Source organism: Lygodium microphyllum, chromosome 1, assembly GCF_053477565.2.
Source record: "Lygodium microphyllum isolate KBCC chromosome 1, Lygodium_microphyllum_v1.1.10, whole genome shotgun sequence".
In the NCBI taxonomy this organism is placed as follows: Eukaryota; Viridiplantae; Streptophyta; class Polypodiopsida; order Schizaeales; family Lygodiaceae; genus Lygodium; species Lygodium microphyllum.
In genome coordinates, this window is record NC_141135.1 from 146,426,114 (window position 1) to 146,443,392 (window position 17,279).

A 17,279-nucleotide genomic window follows, 5' to 3' on the forward strand; every position below is an offset into this window, starting at 1 on the left:
CAATGACCAAGATTGGTAAGCTTTGAGCTTAAATTCAAGGATTGGAGCACTCTTTCCTTCATCCTTCTTCTTGGACAGAAAGGTATAGACAAAGACCTATTGAATCTTGGGATTCTTCTCCAAGCTTTGGATTCTTTTTATGCTATTGAGCTCTCCAATGCTAGCATCAACAAGTATTCTTCAAGATTGAGTATTCCCTTGGCATCCTTCAATAAGATTTACTTCAGAAAGGTACAATAAGCAAGGTCAAGCAATCGGGTTCTCTTCTCTTTGCATCTACTTGGTATAATTCAAACCCATTGGAATCTTTGAAATGGCCATCAATTCAAGCTATGGATTCTTGATTTGGTTCTATCTTGAAGTGATCTAGTAGAGCTTTCAATGCTTTTTTGAGAGTATACAATGTATGTCAATTGGGCTTACAACAGAGCAGTTTTTCAATGTATCATGGAATACTATATGAAGATCGTGATGTAATGCTTTGGGTTGGCAATGAGTTATGCCTACAGCTTTGCAGAGGACTTGGTGTTGGTACTTATGCATTTAATGCAGGGTCATTTGATGCCTAAGAGACCCTATCAAATGCCTATTATGCTGATCTAAGCTTTGGAGTTGGTATGAAGTTGATTTTTGGTCAAAACAGGGCATAAATAGGGTAAAACAGGGTGCTGTCTACTGTGGACAGGATTAAAGAATCATTTCCAGAATGGGATATTGGTACACCAAAATTAAAACCAGGATTCCTAATTGAAGCTAGACATCGTGGGCTTCGATTAGAGCTATCAAACACCTCATTCGGATCCATATTACTCAAGTTATGGCCAAAACAGTGCATAGGGGTAACCGAGACAGTATGGTTACAATGGACAGTTTGGTCAAAGATGTCAAGGAAATGAAGATAGAAGTTGAAGAGCTTGTGTCTCTTGTTGATAGGTGCATAGAACAAGCGCCTAGAGTTCAGCAAAATGTTTATGCGTATGGTATTTCTCGTGAAAAAGAGAATGGCACTGATGTATATGGAAGTGTTTCCTATGATACTCCGATCTATGGATATGATGGCTATGGACCTTATGCCTCTTCTTCTTCAAATGGATAGAGTTTTATGAGTTCTTTTGGACATTATGGATATCATGTTTCGTGCCAAGATGGTCAAAGTCATCCACTTCCAAATGGATTTAAGCATCAAAAAAATGGTTATGTCCATGATAGATTTGTTCATGAGAACCATGTATGCAGTCCTCCTTGTCAAGTCAATGGTTATTGTGGTTTTTGAGAATAGACATGATGCTTATATGGACTCTTATGCTTATGATCACCAACATGATACATATGAGCAGCAGCAAGATTATTTTGGTGGGTCTTATTTGCATGGTGGATATGCTTCTTCTTTGGAACCTCATCTAAATGACATTGGGCAGCACACTTATAACCATACCTATGAGAATGCCTATGCTTATGGGCAGCATAGCAATGTCAAATGCAGTTGTCATGAATGCTTTCAAAAGCAATCTTATGGAAATGAGCATCATACATCTTATTTCCGGCCACATTTAGTTGACCATGGACAGCATGAACCATGTAGTGCAGGAAATCATTATGATCAGCCTATGGTAACTAATGCAAGATTGTATACCATGCAAACTGAAGGAGGTTACAGCATAGATGAAAATGAGGAAGCTAATGAAGAAGACAGCACTCAAGAAGAGGATGACAATGAAGAAGATGTGAAAGAGGACCAAGCTGAAGAACAAGAAGACCAAGAGCAAGAATTTCAGCATGAAGATAGTCAAGAAGATGAAGATCAAAGTGAAGAAGAGTGTTTAATAGACAATGAAGAGCATGAGGATGCAGAGATATGTGATGATGGCTTACAAAGAGAGTTATTTGCAAAAATGGATGAGAATGTATACTCATATGATGATGATCTACTTGAGGATACTTATGATGATGAGATACATCAGCCTATAGTTAATCATGCTCTTTTTGATTCTCACGTATATGATCATGGTGTTGACATGTCATATGATTCAGATGCCCCATTTCTCTATGATCCCAATATTCATGGTGGTAATCATGAATTCTTGGGTGGTTTCCCATTTGACCCAGGAGGTATAGATGATATACATGATTCTTGGACAAGTACCCATGATTGTGACTATTATTTTGAGGGATTTCCTTTTGATCCCGGGGGTACTTGATATCTTTATTTGGAGTATTGCCTACAAGGTAATAACTCATAAATGGGTGCTGCAGTTTTAATGATTTTCCTATGGTTACTACATATGGAAAAGTGTGTTCCAAAGGCAGGGCAGCTTGCAGTCCAAAATTTCTATCATAAAATAAATTGACTTTCTCAATCAATTTGCAAGCTTTACAGTTGGCGAAGGTACTATATGATGTCTACTTCATTATGACATCTCATATGCTGAAAACCAACATGTATTTCAAAAGTTATGACCATTCTCCTACAATAGCCCTGTTTGGACAGGTTTTAGCAGTTTACAACCATCACCTTCATTGTAATTCTTTCTATATTCCCAAGCTTTGAGGACAAGTCTTTTTCGAGAAGGGATGGTTTGTAATGTAAGAATTTTAAGGCTTGCTAGGGTTAGACTAGGGTTACCTATAAATAGGGAAGTAGCCACTAAATTTGGGATCATCATATTTTGGACCAAGAAGTTTGGTTTGTTTCTCCCCTTGTAACCATTTCATTTCATAGTTAATGACAGTTCTAGCTATGGTTTCTTGCCAATTTCTTGTCCATTTCTTGTCAATTTCATGTTCATAGGCTAGAATTAGGCTAAATCAGTTTAGGTTAAGAATCCTTTATTACAGCCAGATGATGTTGGGACAGCTCGAACAATGGGTGTCAGCTGAGAAAAGTATCAAAATGATGTGGGCAGCAGCAAAAATTGGAAATGCAACTGCAGATGCTGACATGGCAGCCACGTGACTGCAGAAAATCAGTAAATGCAGGCTGCAAAGATGATGTGACAGGCTGGTGTCAACTCCTTGTCAGAAAACACAGGCTGGAATGACCTGAATCAACAAAATGTGGCAGTCTGAATGTCACTGAGGAGGAGAAGGCAGCACTTTCATGATCTTCAACAGACATTAGCCCCAAATCAGCAGTCAAAGCAGTAAAACCTCCTTCCTAACTGATCACGATTGGAAATCAGCCTTCCGTTCTCTCCTCGAGCCCAAAATAGCCTTCCCACCCTTTACACGGCAAGTTTTGCCAAGTGGCAAGCTTCCTTATCCAATTTCCAGCAATTCACTATGCCAACCAACAATGGCTTAGCCAATTTGTCATCAAAGCAATCGTGAGCATTTATTAGCCCTTGAATTGGCACTAATTAATTAATTCATGCCTAGTTCCTAATGTCACCATTAGCATTAATGGCTAATAAAACACTCTAGGCCAAAATCTGTCATGAAGCATCATCTAGTACATGACCATACCTTATCACAACATTTGTCTTTAACACCCACTGACTTCTCAAGGTCCTTGTCCCATCATTGTGACTCTAATTAACTTGCACAACACATACACTTCATGTATGGACATTTTATTAGCAGCTAAATCAAATATCAAGCAAACTAGTTCATAATGTCACCACCAACATTAATGGCCAATAAAACACTCTAAGCCAAAACTTGTCACCAAGCACCATTTAGTACAAGACCATAACTTATCACAACATTTGTCTTTGACACCCAATGACTTGAAAAGGTCCTTGGCCCATCCTTGTGACTCTAATTGACTTGCACAACACATACACTTCACATATGCATATTTTATTAACAACTAAATCAAATATCAAGTCAAGCATTAAAACTCATATTTTTCGTCATACCTTTTGGATTAAAATGCTCCTATGACTTTCCAACAGATGATGATTTTTTTCATTCGAACCTTGAAAAGTGGATAGTCATTTTGGACAATATACTTATTTATAGTAAGTCATTGGAGGAGCAGGCAAAGCACTTATGTATCATCTTACGTCTCTTAAGACGAGCAATTATTTGCAAAACTATCCCAAGTGCAAATTTTTTCACACAAATCTATTATATCTCGAACAAATCACCACCACTAATGGCATATGTATTGATCTCAAAAACATTTGACTAGTGCTAGATTAGACTATTCAAAGGACCATAAGACAAGTAAAAGCTTTCTTGGGTTTTGATGGCTCCTTTTGAAAGCTCATTAAGGACTATACTCATATTGTTGAAGCCTTAAAACATTTACTTAAGAATATCCAAAGCAAGAAAAAAATGGTTACTATTAAACTAATATTACGAATTATCAATGATACGAGTGATTATGATGTAAGTGTTATTCTTTATTAGGATGGCAAACATGTTGCATTAGTGAGGCATTATACCATTCAAGAGAAGAATTTATTGATAGTTATCCATGTGCTTAAAATTCGATGGCATTATTTGCATAGAGCCCCATTTATCATTTGAATTGGCCACCATGTTTTACAATGCATGTGCAATAAGCCCGATCTCCATGTTGATGAGACGAGATCAAGAGAGCTAATGCAAGAGTTTGACTTAGAAATCCATAGCCAAAAGAATGCAATTAATATGGTTGCCAATACCATAGTTGCAGGAAACATCTAAACGGGAACGTTAATTTTTAGAAGGGGCGAAACGGGAACGGGAATGCCACATCATCAAGGAGATACGAGGGGTTCATACTGTGTAGTACTCTACTTAAAAAGATTCTAAGACTTGAAAGAAAACTTAATTTATCAATATTGAAGTATTGAAGAACTTAAAGCTAAAGGTTGAAACTTGGAATATATAGAATGAAAACATCTTTCTAAATTTATAACGAAGGGAAGGCCAAACTTACAAAAGATCAAAGATATAAAGGCTGAGTTTAAACATCAAAAACTAAAAGCGAAATACAAATGACATGTCAAGAAGAAGCAAAAAGAAAATACAAATACATCAAAGATATAAAGGCTGAGTTTAAACATCAAAAACTAAAAGCGAAATACAAATGACATGTCAAGAAGAAGCAAAAAGAAAATACAAATACATCAAACATCAATCTCATCTAGAATCTATTCCCCTTCATCATCCTCATTAATTTCATTATCTTGATTCTCTTCATCGGCATCCTCCTCCTCTTCATCTTCAACTTCTTGCATGGAGCCTGGATTGTTTTCATCTTTATGAAATCCAATATAAAGATCACGAGTATACTCGGATTTCATCTTTGTTAGCAAACGCAAGTTTGCATTAACAAAGACTAAATCATCAGCCTTCTGAGTGCCTAGCCTGTTTCTCTTCTTGGTGTGTACATGACTAAATGTGATCCAAAGTCTTTCAAGTGCATAAGATGCACAAACTTGGCTTAAGATTTTGATAGCCAAGTTTTGCAACTCTAGAGAATCAGCTCCATAGTTCTCCCATCATGTAACTGCACCTACATGGAATCTACAACAATCCAAAATGATGTTTAGTTAGAAAAGTTATATTAAAACTTTATATAAATTGAAAAACTAAGCATTTTGTGAATTACCTATCACGTTACGCATCAGGCCAGCCAAACAAGCCTTCTTTGTTGTGGTAGTTAGCAAGTTGAAATTTGATTTCTTGACGTTCCTCAAGACTTGCCACCAATTTCTGAAGTGTGGTATTCCAACCTCGAGTTACTTCAGCATCCGACTGGAGTTGCTTTCCCTTGTGTTGGAACTCTGGATCCAAATTGTAAGCAGCACAATGAAGTGTTGAGTAGTATTGGTTCCATCTACTAACTGCAAGCTCCTCAATTTCTTGTTTCTTGGGTGGAGCAAGATTAAGCGCATGGATGTTTTAAATGAGACGATCCATTGCTTCGTACACTTTACCAATATATGGTACATCACCATCCACTTGCCGCAAGAGATTTACCATGGGTAAGCATAGAAGAAGCAATTGCTTTGCTTCCTCCCAATGATCATCTTGGGTTACCGTTGTGTAGCACAACTAGCCCAAAGCTAGTTTGAAGTAGACCATGATGCCCAAGATGGACTAGCAACCATTTGTTTTAAAGCTCGCCTCATGTTGTATAGCCGATGAAGCATAAGGAAATTATAGGCAAACCTCATCTCTGAATATTTTAGTGGCTCCTTTTTGGCAAATTGCCTATACAAGGCTAGAGAGAAATGATAGCAGGTGACAAAAGAAATGATTTCCTTGCCTGTAACAATTGTACCCTTGGTCCATGCTAATGCTCCAATGTCTTTCAATAAATTATTAAGACAATGGGCCATACATGGACTCCATGTGATCTGGGTATATTGTTGCTCTAGTAAGGTACCTGTAGCCCTATTTGTCACCTCTCCATCAAAGACAAATTGAATTACATTCTTGGGTCCAATATACTCAATAGCCTCAGCCCACATCTCACATAAGACACGAGCTGTCTTTTGCTAGGGACCACACTCCGTGGATTTTATATATAGAGGCTTGCCACGACATGCAGCAAGGACACCTTCCAAGGAATGGCTGCGTATGTCAGACCAACCATCACCAATGAGACTCACCCTATAGGTATCCCACTGTTGTTTAATTGGTGTGATGGCATCCTTTACGCCGGTCACTTCCTCTTGTAGAAGTTTCTCACGTAGTGCATCATAAGAGGGAGGTTGGTAGGAAGGTCCAAACTGAGCTATTTCAGAAACCATCTCCTTGAAAAAAGGAGATCGTGCCACCTTAAATGAAATTCCACATGAGTTAAAAAAACATGCGACAGCTACATCTACTTGAGCCTCCCTTTGTGGGTACCATGCAGTGAACAAATTGCCTTGCTTTCCACAAGGGATGGATGATGTACCTTGTGTTCCACTGCTTGTCGCAGTCGTAGGAAAAGTGGCAGACTGATTTGCTCCACTCTCACGAGCTCAACTTCCACTAGTCACGGTTGTAGTTCAAGACATTAATGCTCAGATGACGTGAGTGTCCTTTGGGGGCCTAGTTTCAGGATACATCCTGACATCCCTTGCCATGTGAGCACGATCCTCTGGTGATATCTTGTCGCAACCTTTGATACCATGGCCAAGGACATTAAGGAGATGCGCCATCACTCAATCAACACCTCCACGTCTTTTGATGCCACAAAAGCGACACTCAAAAGCGTCTCACTCCACCCGCCTTGCTATTGTAGGTCCCAACAATGCTAACTTGCTGCCACCACTAGTCACTTTGGGTTATCTCTCTCTCTCGGGGTTTCATTTAGCTGGGCTTCCATGGTTTGAGGCCTCATTATGAGGTAACAAGAGGGGGGGGAGAGAGAGATTATAGGATAAGAGATTGTGTTGAAATTTCACTTCTGGGAAAGAGAGAGGGAGGAAGGGAGGGAGAAAGGGAGATGTATGAGTGTATGAGGCTTAAGCTGAATTGAAGTGTGTTGAAGTTGGAGGCTTGCTGAAGTGTGCTAAAGCTCGAGCTGAATGTGTGTGCGAGATGTGAATGTTTGAGGTTTAGGCTGAATTGAAGTGACTTGTGGTTTGGTCCTTGAGTGAGATGAGTTCACTTGATGCTTAGTGGAATCAAGATAAGGTTCGAGGTATAGGTTCCTGAGAGGCTTGAGGTTAGAGAGAGAGAGAGAGAGAGAGAGAGGCTGATCTGGCAAACCTGCAAGTGAATAATCTGTTACAGAGAGAGAGAGAGATTATTTATGAGAGAGAGAGAGAGAGAGAGAGTTCTGTGACTTGTCATATACATAATGACTCAACATTCATGAGTAATCAGACCTGGCATAAGAATAAGGCGAGAGAGAGTGTGTGTTTGGTGGTTCATGTCAGAGAGAGAGAGAGAGATGTTATCTGTTATCAAAATCTGTTATCTGTTATTAAAATCATTATAACAGAGAGTGAGTGTCCACTGTGAAGTATTACTCTGAGAGAGAGAGGATTCTCTGTTGCAGCCTCTGCACTGTGTGGGCCACTGGGCTGGAGTCATTTACTGGATTTGGTTACAGCACAGTGTAGAGACATCATTCGATTCACTGCTGATGAGGTAGGTGCGAAATCAAAGAGAGAAACAGGAAGAGAAAGGGTCATTTTTTCTGGATCCTTCTTCCATGTTTGGCATCGACGACTTAAAAGAGGGAGATTTGAATATGTTGCTCCAGAGTCCGTTACACCGGTCGACTTCAAGGCAAGTGTGGAGTATGCGTGGTGCAATCGTCTTCATACGAGAAGAATAATACGAAACGAAAAAAAGCTTTTTTTTTTAGTTGAAACATTAACTTTAAAGGTCGGAACGAAACGTTTCGTTAGTAACATAGAATGCTATGTAAAACATTCCAACCGTTAAATTTAACGAACAAAAAACGTATCGCCAAAATTTGACTGTCTTATCCCAAAACGTCTCGAAAACTTTTCCGATCCTGCCTGGAACACCACAAGGCGCCGAAACACGAAGGCTGAAACATTTCATCTGTCGAAATGCGTTTCGCCAGGATCATCAAAAGTTTCGAGGTTTCGAACCTGATTAGGGTCTGTTTCAGGCCGTTTCACGTAACTATGGCCAATACCCTTAGTCGAATCCCCAAGATATTGTCCTTACTTCGAAATTTCAATTGTTTTCTATCTTTATCTCAAAGGGCATTGCCAAAATGATCTTTAGTTTGATAGAATTTGGCAATTAGTCCAAGATGGACTTGGTAGCCCAAGACACCTTGACAGGTCAAACGCCCAAAAGCTAACTATTGAAAGAAAGATGGTGGAAAATTATTCCATTCATAATGAATTATTATTCAAATAAGGCAAAGTATGTTTGCTCGACACATAGTAACCAAAACAATGTGTTTCCTCCTAGCAAATCGCAAAAGTTTAAAACATACAAAACATCTCATTTTTGTTCCACGAAATAGAATTGCGAAATGAAAAAAAAAAAAATTCTTTCATTTAAAAAAACATGGAACCTATTTTGCTTTTGTAGTCTATATTTATTCACCCTCTTTGCATGCCCAATCACTTCCACCATCTCTTCCTACTTTGTTTCATTTCACAAAATAGGGTTGCAAAATGAAAAAAAAAATGTTTCTTTTATTAAAAGAACATAAGGGCTGTTTTGCTATTAAAACACACATTTTTCTATGTCCAGCTTGCACACACCATCACCTCCTCCTCCTTGTGCGTCTCTTCCTCCTCCTCCATCCCTCCACCTTGTCGTCCTCCATCCCTCCATCTCTACCTCATCTCTTCCTACTCTTCATCCTCCCCCTCTTCTACACACTCCTCCATCTTCACATGTGACGGAGGCTCAACCTCCCACACACACTTTCCGATTATTCCTCTAGGAGCGCATCCCAAACATACTCGAGTGTGGATTGTTTCGTACTGCAATTTGCCTCTATGGCTTTACCTAGTGAACCATCCAGTCATTATGTTGAGTCCCATCTGACATTTGAACAGGGCTATTGTGTCTCAATGTCTTCACCTCCACCTATGGTATCATATGGATCTATGTATGTTTTGGTACCTCCGCATCAATCGGCACTCATTATGAAACCAGTCTTCCTTCCATGGATGGATGGTAATTCCCTGATTACAACCTAGTTACAACAGCAACATTTATTACAAAACTAACAGATGCAAATTAACTCACAATCTTGGACAATATACCTTGGACCTTACCTCAAGTGAAAATGCCTCCCTACAAGGTTTTCACTCATGAATATCAATTTCTACTTTCACTTTACAATATATATTATATGTATATTGTAGCCTACCCATTTTGATTTGTGAGTCATCAATGCTAATTTTTTCATTGGTAGTTTAAATGGATGTTTTGGTTTTAGGCTTTTGACTTCCTGGACATGCAGTTTCAGATCGGAGCAGTTTCTCCAAGGAGTCCACGTGGCAATCAGTCCGTACACAGGCAGCAGGGAGCACAGGTGCCACATGGCACAGTTGGCCTGATTTCCTACAATCAACCAGTGCAAGTCAGACAGCTGCTGTCCAATCGGCTGCATTAAATATAGTCAACCTGCATTATTTTTGGCATTTTTCTTGGCCTATTTATTGGCCCTAATTTCAGTAGTCTCCAACAATTGTTTTCACACATTTCAAGCTGCAAGCCGTGGAGACTGCCCTCGGGGCTGACTAAGACTGAGATCTTCAAGGTGGAGACATACACAGATATTCTCTCTACACCCATGTATAATTTTGCATCCTTATACAACAGCCTTCACTGCAGATTTTCTGTGTTTCACTGTCTCTTTCTCTCTCTCCTCTCTATTCACTCTTTGTCTTGGTCATTTGCTTCTGCATTGCTTCTCTCTAACATGGTATCAGAGTATTAAAGGGCTGACCAAGGGTGGACCTACCTGAAGAGGAGACTTCACTGCAATAGAAGGCTGCGTTTTCAATGCTCAAGTGCGAGTAGGAGGGCTGCACATCAAAACAAGGCTAAGGCGAGCGTGGGGGTGTGAGAAAGGAGAAGACTTTAGCGCTAAAGCTGCTACTAGTTTTTGCTATTAGAGAAGGAAGAAGGCTGCATTTTAGGCCTTCCAAGTGCAAATTTTACATTTTCATCAAGGTGAAGAAGAAGCGAGACGAATGAACAAGAGCCCTAGTAGGTTGTATTCTCACAGTCAAAGGGGGCCTTTTTTTTGTGTTTTGTGCAAGCATTGTAGGTGAAGATGTCTTCTGAGGTCAAGACAAAGTTTCAAGCGATCATGGACTAGAAGGTGCCCATCTTACTAGCTCTTCCTGTCAGAGTGTAGCGGTGCAGAAGCGTAGGACTGAGAGAGAGAGAACGCAGAGAGAAAAAGGGAGAGAAAGAGACAGTGTACAATGAAGATCTGCTGTATAAAGAATGCTGAATACAAAGATATACACGGGCGCAGTGCGCTGGACTGCGTGTCTCCACCTCGACGATGCAACCTGCTGTCCACCTCGAAGTCTGCTGCAGTCTGCACTGTCTGCTGTCTGAAATCTGTGAACAGAGACAGAAATCTGCACGGCACCGGTCTGTAATCTGCGACAGAGAAGAATGGGTAGACTGCTGAAGTCGTCGACAATAAATAGGCGAAAAACCACCTAGAACGGGGCGCCAGAAATAGGGCGCAGCCTGGTAAAAACGGCTGCAGGCAGTCGGACTCCCACGTGGCAGTCCGAGTCAGCAGCTGCTGGTCCGACTGCTGCTGCTGACTGTGCAGCTGCCTAAACAGGCTATGATCTCTAACACCCCCTCTCAGAGCCTGGACAGGGCAGAAGCCTGAGGGATCGGGAATGTTGCCGAAGTAGAGCCTGAGGAAGCGCCTTCGTAAACAAATCCGCAAGATTATCCTCCGTCTTGCAATACTCCACAGTGATGGTCTCATCCAGAAGCTTTTCTCGGATGAAGTGGTACTGGATCTCAATGTGCTTCGTCCGGGCATGAAAAACAGGATTCCTTGCCAAGGCAATGCAACTCTCATTGTCACATCACAGCAATGTAGGACGAGTCTGGGGGCACCCAAGCTCCTCCAACAATCTCCGAAGCCACACAACCTCGCATGTGGTGGAAGATGCGGCCCGATACTCCGCCTCAGTAGACGAAAGGGCTACCGTGGGCTGCTTCTTGCTACTCCATGAAATAACACCTGCACCCAAAGTAAAGCAGTAACTTGTTGTAGACCGTCTGTGGTCCACGTCACCAGCCCAATCCGAGTCGCTCCAACCTGCAAGTACAAGATCTGACCCATCTGTCCCTGCGGGGTAATGAATCCCCAAATCAGACGTCCCCCTTAGATACCGAAGTATCCTCTGAGCAGCCTGCCAATGCACCGTCTAAGGTTCACTCATGAACCCTGCCAAGAGCCCAACAGCAAAACATAGATCAACCCTCGTGTTGAGAAGCCAAATCAAAGACCCTATCAACTGTCGATAGCGGGAAGCATCAACCAAAGGAGAAGCTGAATGGGAAGTGCCCTTCCAGTTCAGATCCATAGGAGTAGAGAGGGCCCAACAATCTTCCATCTCAAAAGTCACCAAGAGCTCATGTACATATCTCTGTTGGGAGAGAAAGATCCCCCTCTGAGACTGATAAATCTCATGGCCTAAAAAGAAATGGAGTAGCCCCAAATCCGTCATCTCGAACGTCCGATGTAAAGCTGACTTTGTCTCCTTGACCTGCTGTGCATCATCACCTGTGACAATCAAATCATCAACATATAATACAAACAGCACAAACCATCCTCGGAAGTGTGAATATACAGCTGCGGATCGGCCTTGGACCGCCGATATCCCAACTGAGTCTGGAGGAACGAATCAATCTTCTCGTTCCAAGCTCGCGGGACCTGCTTGAGACCATACAGGGCCTTCTTCAACCTGTAGACTTTCCCATCTGAAGAACCAAAGCCAGGAGACTGCTCAACGTAGATCTCCTCCTTCAAATCACCATTCAGGAAGGCCGACTTCACATCCAGCTGATAAACAGGCCATCTCCTATGGCCAGCCAAAGCAAGAACAGCTCTAATGGTTGCCATACGAGCTGTAGGGGCAAAGGTGTCATGACAGTCAATCCCTGGGCGCTGGGCAAAACCCTTAGCAACAAGGCGAGCCTTGTGCTTATCCAAAGTACCATCACTGAGATATTTGGTCTTGAAGACCCACTTGACTCCAATCACCTTCTTCTTCGGGGGGCGTGGCACAAGTGACCAAGTGCCATTCCTCTCAATAGCCTCCAACTCAGCTTCCATAGCTTTCTTCCATGGGGCGGACTGCAAAGCCTCCTTCACGGAGGTGGGCTCTCGATCCTGCATAACTCGGGACATCAAACAATAATTGCAGCAAACAAGCTCCGAAGAATGCGCCTGGTGCCTCCGTGACCGCCGCGGACCATCCTGCGGTCCCCACTCCTCAGGAACCCCCTCAATCCCTGAATCACAGAGTGTGTCACGGGCCCAGCGAGGAGGAGGCCGAACCTCCCCTCGTCGTTCTCCATCAGTAGAAGACTCTGGAATGTCCACCGGTGGTAACTTCTCAGAAGGATCCGGTGGAACAGTAGACTCTGTGTCAGAAACAGAATCATAATCAAACGGCACAGGCTCAAGTGGAACTGTAGAAGGAGCCAAACTCTCCCCTGGATCTCCAAGAACGGGATGATCCTCACCCGTTGAAGAAGCCGGAACCTCCACAAACCGCACATCACGGCTAGTATATACATCCCGCTTGACGGGATCATACAGTCGGTAGCCTTGGGACTGAGAGCTATAGCCAACAAATACCTGTTTTCGGGAAGCCGCTTCAAATTTGTCACGGTGAGTCTTGGGAATGTGAACATAGGCATCACACCCAAAGACCCGAAAGTAAGAAACATCTGGCTTCGTCCCAAAATAAGCCTCAAATGGAGTTATCCCTTCCACGGCCGAAGTAGGGGATCGATTAAGGATGTGGACTGCAGTAGCCACAGCCTCGGCCCACAGAACCTGAGGGGTCTGTCGGTGCTCCATCATGGTGCGCGCCATCTCGATCACACTCCGGTTCTTCCGTTCTAGAATACCATTTTCTTGAGGAGTATTGGTATTGGCAAACTCCTGGTGAATTCCTCTATCTGCACAAAACCGAGCAAATTCATTAGACACAAATTCACCTCCCTTGTCGGATCGCAAGGTCTTCAACTTCCGGCCTGATCGGTTCTCCTCAAAGAGAAGCCAATCCTTGAAGTGCGAGAAAGCTTCTGATTTTAGTGTCAAAAAATAGGCCCATGTCATCCTGCTATAGTCATCCACGATCAGCATGAAGTACGAGCTCCCACGCAGGGACTCATTCCTCATAGGGCCACATAGATCCGTAGATACTAGCTCCATCGGTGAAGTAGACCGCCGCGAAGCTGTGTGGGGAATGGCATCCCGATGCTGCTTCCCCCGTATGCAGGAGACACATGGATGCTGGCTCACCACTATATCCAGCAACCCTCGAACAAGCTGTCCACGTGACGCCTTCCGAAGATAGTCATAGTTCAGGTGACCAAACCGAGCATGCCATAATTCAGACTGTGACTGTGAGGTAAGAAGAAGAGAAGAGAGGGCAGTGGAAGACTTCAATTTGTAAATGCCGTTCTCCTCATATCCAGATGATAGAACCTTCCTCGATTCACGATCAAGGACTCGCACAGTAGAACTGTCAAATTCCACCAAAAGACCAAGGGAGCAAATCTTATGAACTGAAAGGAGATGGTACCCTAATCCTGGTACATGCAAAACCTCTGAGGTATGGGTGCCACCTCGTCCATCCGGAATAAGCTGCATCTTACCCCGACCTGCAATAGAAACTGAAGAGCTGTCTCCAATGAGAACCTGCCCACGCGAAGGTCGCAGCTGGGCAACACCATCTGATGAAGGAGTCATGTGCCGTGAGGCACCACTATCAATAATCCACTCTCGAGATTGGGGGGCCGCCATCGCAGCATCAGAAACATTCGGTGAAGCGTCCTCAATGACAACTAAATGTAGAAATGCAGCTGATGAGGGTGCAGCCACCACTCCAGAATCCTTGGTTTCCTTCTTCTTGGTGTCCTTCAAGTCTTTGTCAGGGCAATCCTTCTTCCAATGGCCAGTCTTTCCACAAATATGGCATGTGGAGTCTTTGTCCTTGTCCTTCTTGGACTTGTTATCCCCCTTCTTCTTCTTTTGGTCCTTCCCCTTCTTCTGAGAGGCTTGACCTGTCAACGCCTCCGTCTTGGAAGCATTCTCTCCCTTTAACTGTTCCTCTTGGTCCAAGACCATAGGAACCAACTCTTCCCACCGAACAGTAGACTCTCACCCCGAAGCAATAAGGGCAGAGTAAAATGTACCGAATCGTGGCGGCAACTGGGACAAGAGTGTGATCGCCATGTCTTCGGAGGAAATTGGCTTCCCCGCATTCTGAACCTGCATCTGTAGCTGCCTTAGCTTGTTAATGTGTTCCCTTAGCGAAGAAGACTTATTGACGGACAAGGTCCGCATCTGTACCTCCAAAGAAAACCTCTTCATCAGGGTCATCCGATTGTACATTTGATCAAGCTCCAGCCATATCTCACGAGCCACTGTCAAGTGCTCGATGTGAGCGATCACGGCTGTAGTGCATGATAGAAAGAGAAAGGATCGAATCCTGGCATTCAGTTTGTCCCAATGAGACTGGGCCCTGGCCAACTCCGCACGAGCATCGGAAGAGAGTTTGGACTCATCTCTTACCGAAGGCCGGTCAATATCTTCCTGTACCAACTCCGCCAAATCATAGGACTCAAGAATGGCCAACATCATAACGCGCCAAATGCGGTAGTTGTTGCCGTCGAGCTTCTGATCTGTAGGAAGAGCCAGTAAGACAGGCACCTTCCGATCCATAATCGCCTGGAACTCCAAGTCCATCTCTGTAGACATCTTCACCTGCAATGCCTTCTCAAACGCAAAAGCAGCCCCCTCTGACTGAGTAAACTCAGCCTGCTAAGGCTCTTCCGCGTCCCGAAGCTTCTTCACCCGCCGGAGACGATGAAAAAGCAAAACCTGCACTTTTAGGTTGAAAACTCAAACTTCCTCCGCGTCAAACAGCAGTAAACAGCAGCAAATCCACCACCTGTACTCCTTTCCTGTGCGCCCACACTCGTTTCAGCCTTGTTCCAAGGCGCAACCCTCCTGTTTGCCCTTAAACGCAAAAAACGCAAATTTGTGTCGCGATAAAAACTCCTTTTCAGGTTGATTCTGCACTCAGTCAGCCCTCAAACACTGCTCTGATACCATGTCAGAGTGCAGCGGTGCGGAAGCGTAGGACTGAGAGAGAGAGAGAGAACGCAGAGAGAAAAAGGGAGAGAAAGAGACAGTGTACAATGAAGATCTGCCGTATAAAGAATGCTGAATACAAAGATATACACGGGTGCAGTGCACTGGACTGCGTGTCTCCACCTCGACGATGCGACCTGCTGTCCACCTCGAAGTCTGCTGCAGTCTGCACTGTCTGCTGTCTGAAATCTGTGAACAGAGACACAAATCTGCACGGCACCGGTCTGTAATCTGCGACAGAGAAGAATGGGTAGACTGCCGAAGTCGTCGACAATAAATAGGCGAAAAACCACCTAGAACGGGGCGCCAGAAATAGGGCGCAGCCTGGTAAAAACGGCTGCAAGCAATCGGACTGCCACGTGGCAGTCCGAGTCAGCAGCTACTGGTCCGACTGCTGCTGCTGACTGTGCAGCTGCCTAAACAGGCTATGATCTCTAACACTTCCATCATATCAAAAGCTCAATGACGAGAATTACCACATCTAACAGGTCATGATGCTTGTCATTTTGAAGTCATATAATTTGGTGAAGCTTGTTACGAAGGCTATTCGTCCTTCTTCACAAGACGAGTTCAAACTCTCTTCCAATGATAAGGTGGAGTTGGCAAAGGCTTGGGCACATTGGTACAAACTCAATGCTCGCATTTGCTTGTTTTTATTTCTCATGTACTACAATTGTTCTCTCTCATATTGAGCATTTGACGTGGCTTGGGAGATATGGTTGGAGCTGGATCAGACGTAGTTTTGGATGATTGTCATGAAGCGAGTTTCTTTGGAAGTACAGATGCGGACCATAAACGCAAGGAAGGTGATCACTTTTGAAGACATGGCGATAACTCTTCTTTCACAATTACTACCCTGTTTCAATGGTTTTTATTTTGCATTGATTGCTTCTAGGCAATCTGAGACTCGTGGGAAGAGTTGGTTACTATGGTCTTGGACCAAGAGGAGCAATTAAAAGGGACGTGCGTGTCCAAGGAGAATGCCAATCTCTAACACCCCCTCTCAAATCCTGGACACGATAGAATGCTAAGGGATCTGGAGTGTTGTTGAAGGATAGCGTGGGGAAGCGCCTTGGTAAACAAATTTGCAAGATTGTCCTCTGTCTTGCAATAGACCAAGGAAATAGTCTCATCAAGGAGCTTCTCCTGAATGAAATGGTATTGGATCTCAATATGCTTCGTCTGAGCATGAAACACAGGATTCCTGGCGAAGGCAATGCAACTCTCATTGTTGCATTGTAAAATAGTAGGACCTGTCTGTGGGTAGCCAAGCTCCTCTAGGAGCCTTCGAAGCCACACTTTCTCACATGAAGTAGAAGACGCCGCCCGATACTCTACCTCCGTCGAAGAGGGCAATCGTGGGTTGCTTCTTGCTACTCCATGAAATAGCACCAGCACCCAAGCTTAAACAATAACCTATCGTAGACCTCTATTGATCCACATCACCAACCAAATCTGAATCACTCCATCCTATAAGTACCAAGTCTGTAGTACCTGCACCAGCGGGATAATATATCCCAAGATT

At 43.3% G+C, this 17,279-nt stretch overlaps 1 protein-coding gene and 1 pseudogene across 2 annotated transcripts in view; both read right to left on the minus strand.

Moving 5' to 3' along the window:
- LOC148041782 (cytochrome c oxidase subunit 5b-1, mitochondrial-like) overlaps positions 1–17,279 on the minus strand; it is a 47,186-nt gene that overhangs the window by 21,558 nt on the left and 8,349 nt on the right. The gene's annotated exons all lie outside the window — the stretch shown is intronic.
- On the minus strand, positions 245–9,173 carry LOC148041784 (uncharacterized; annotated as a pseudogene).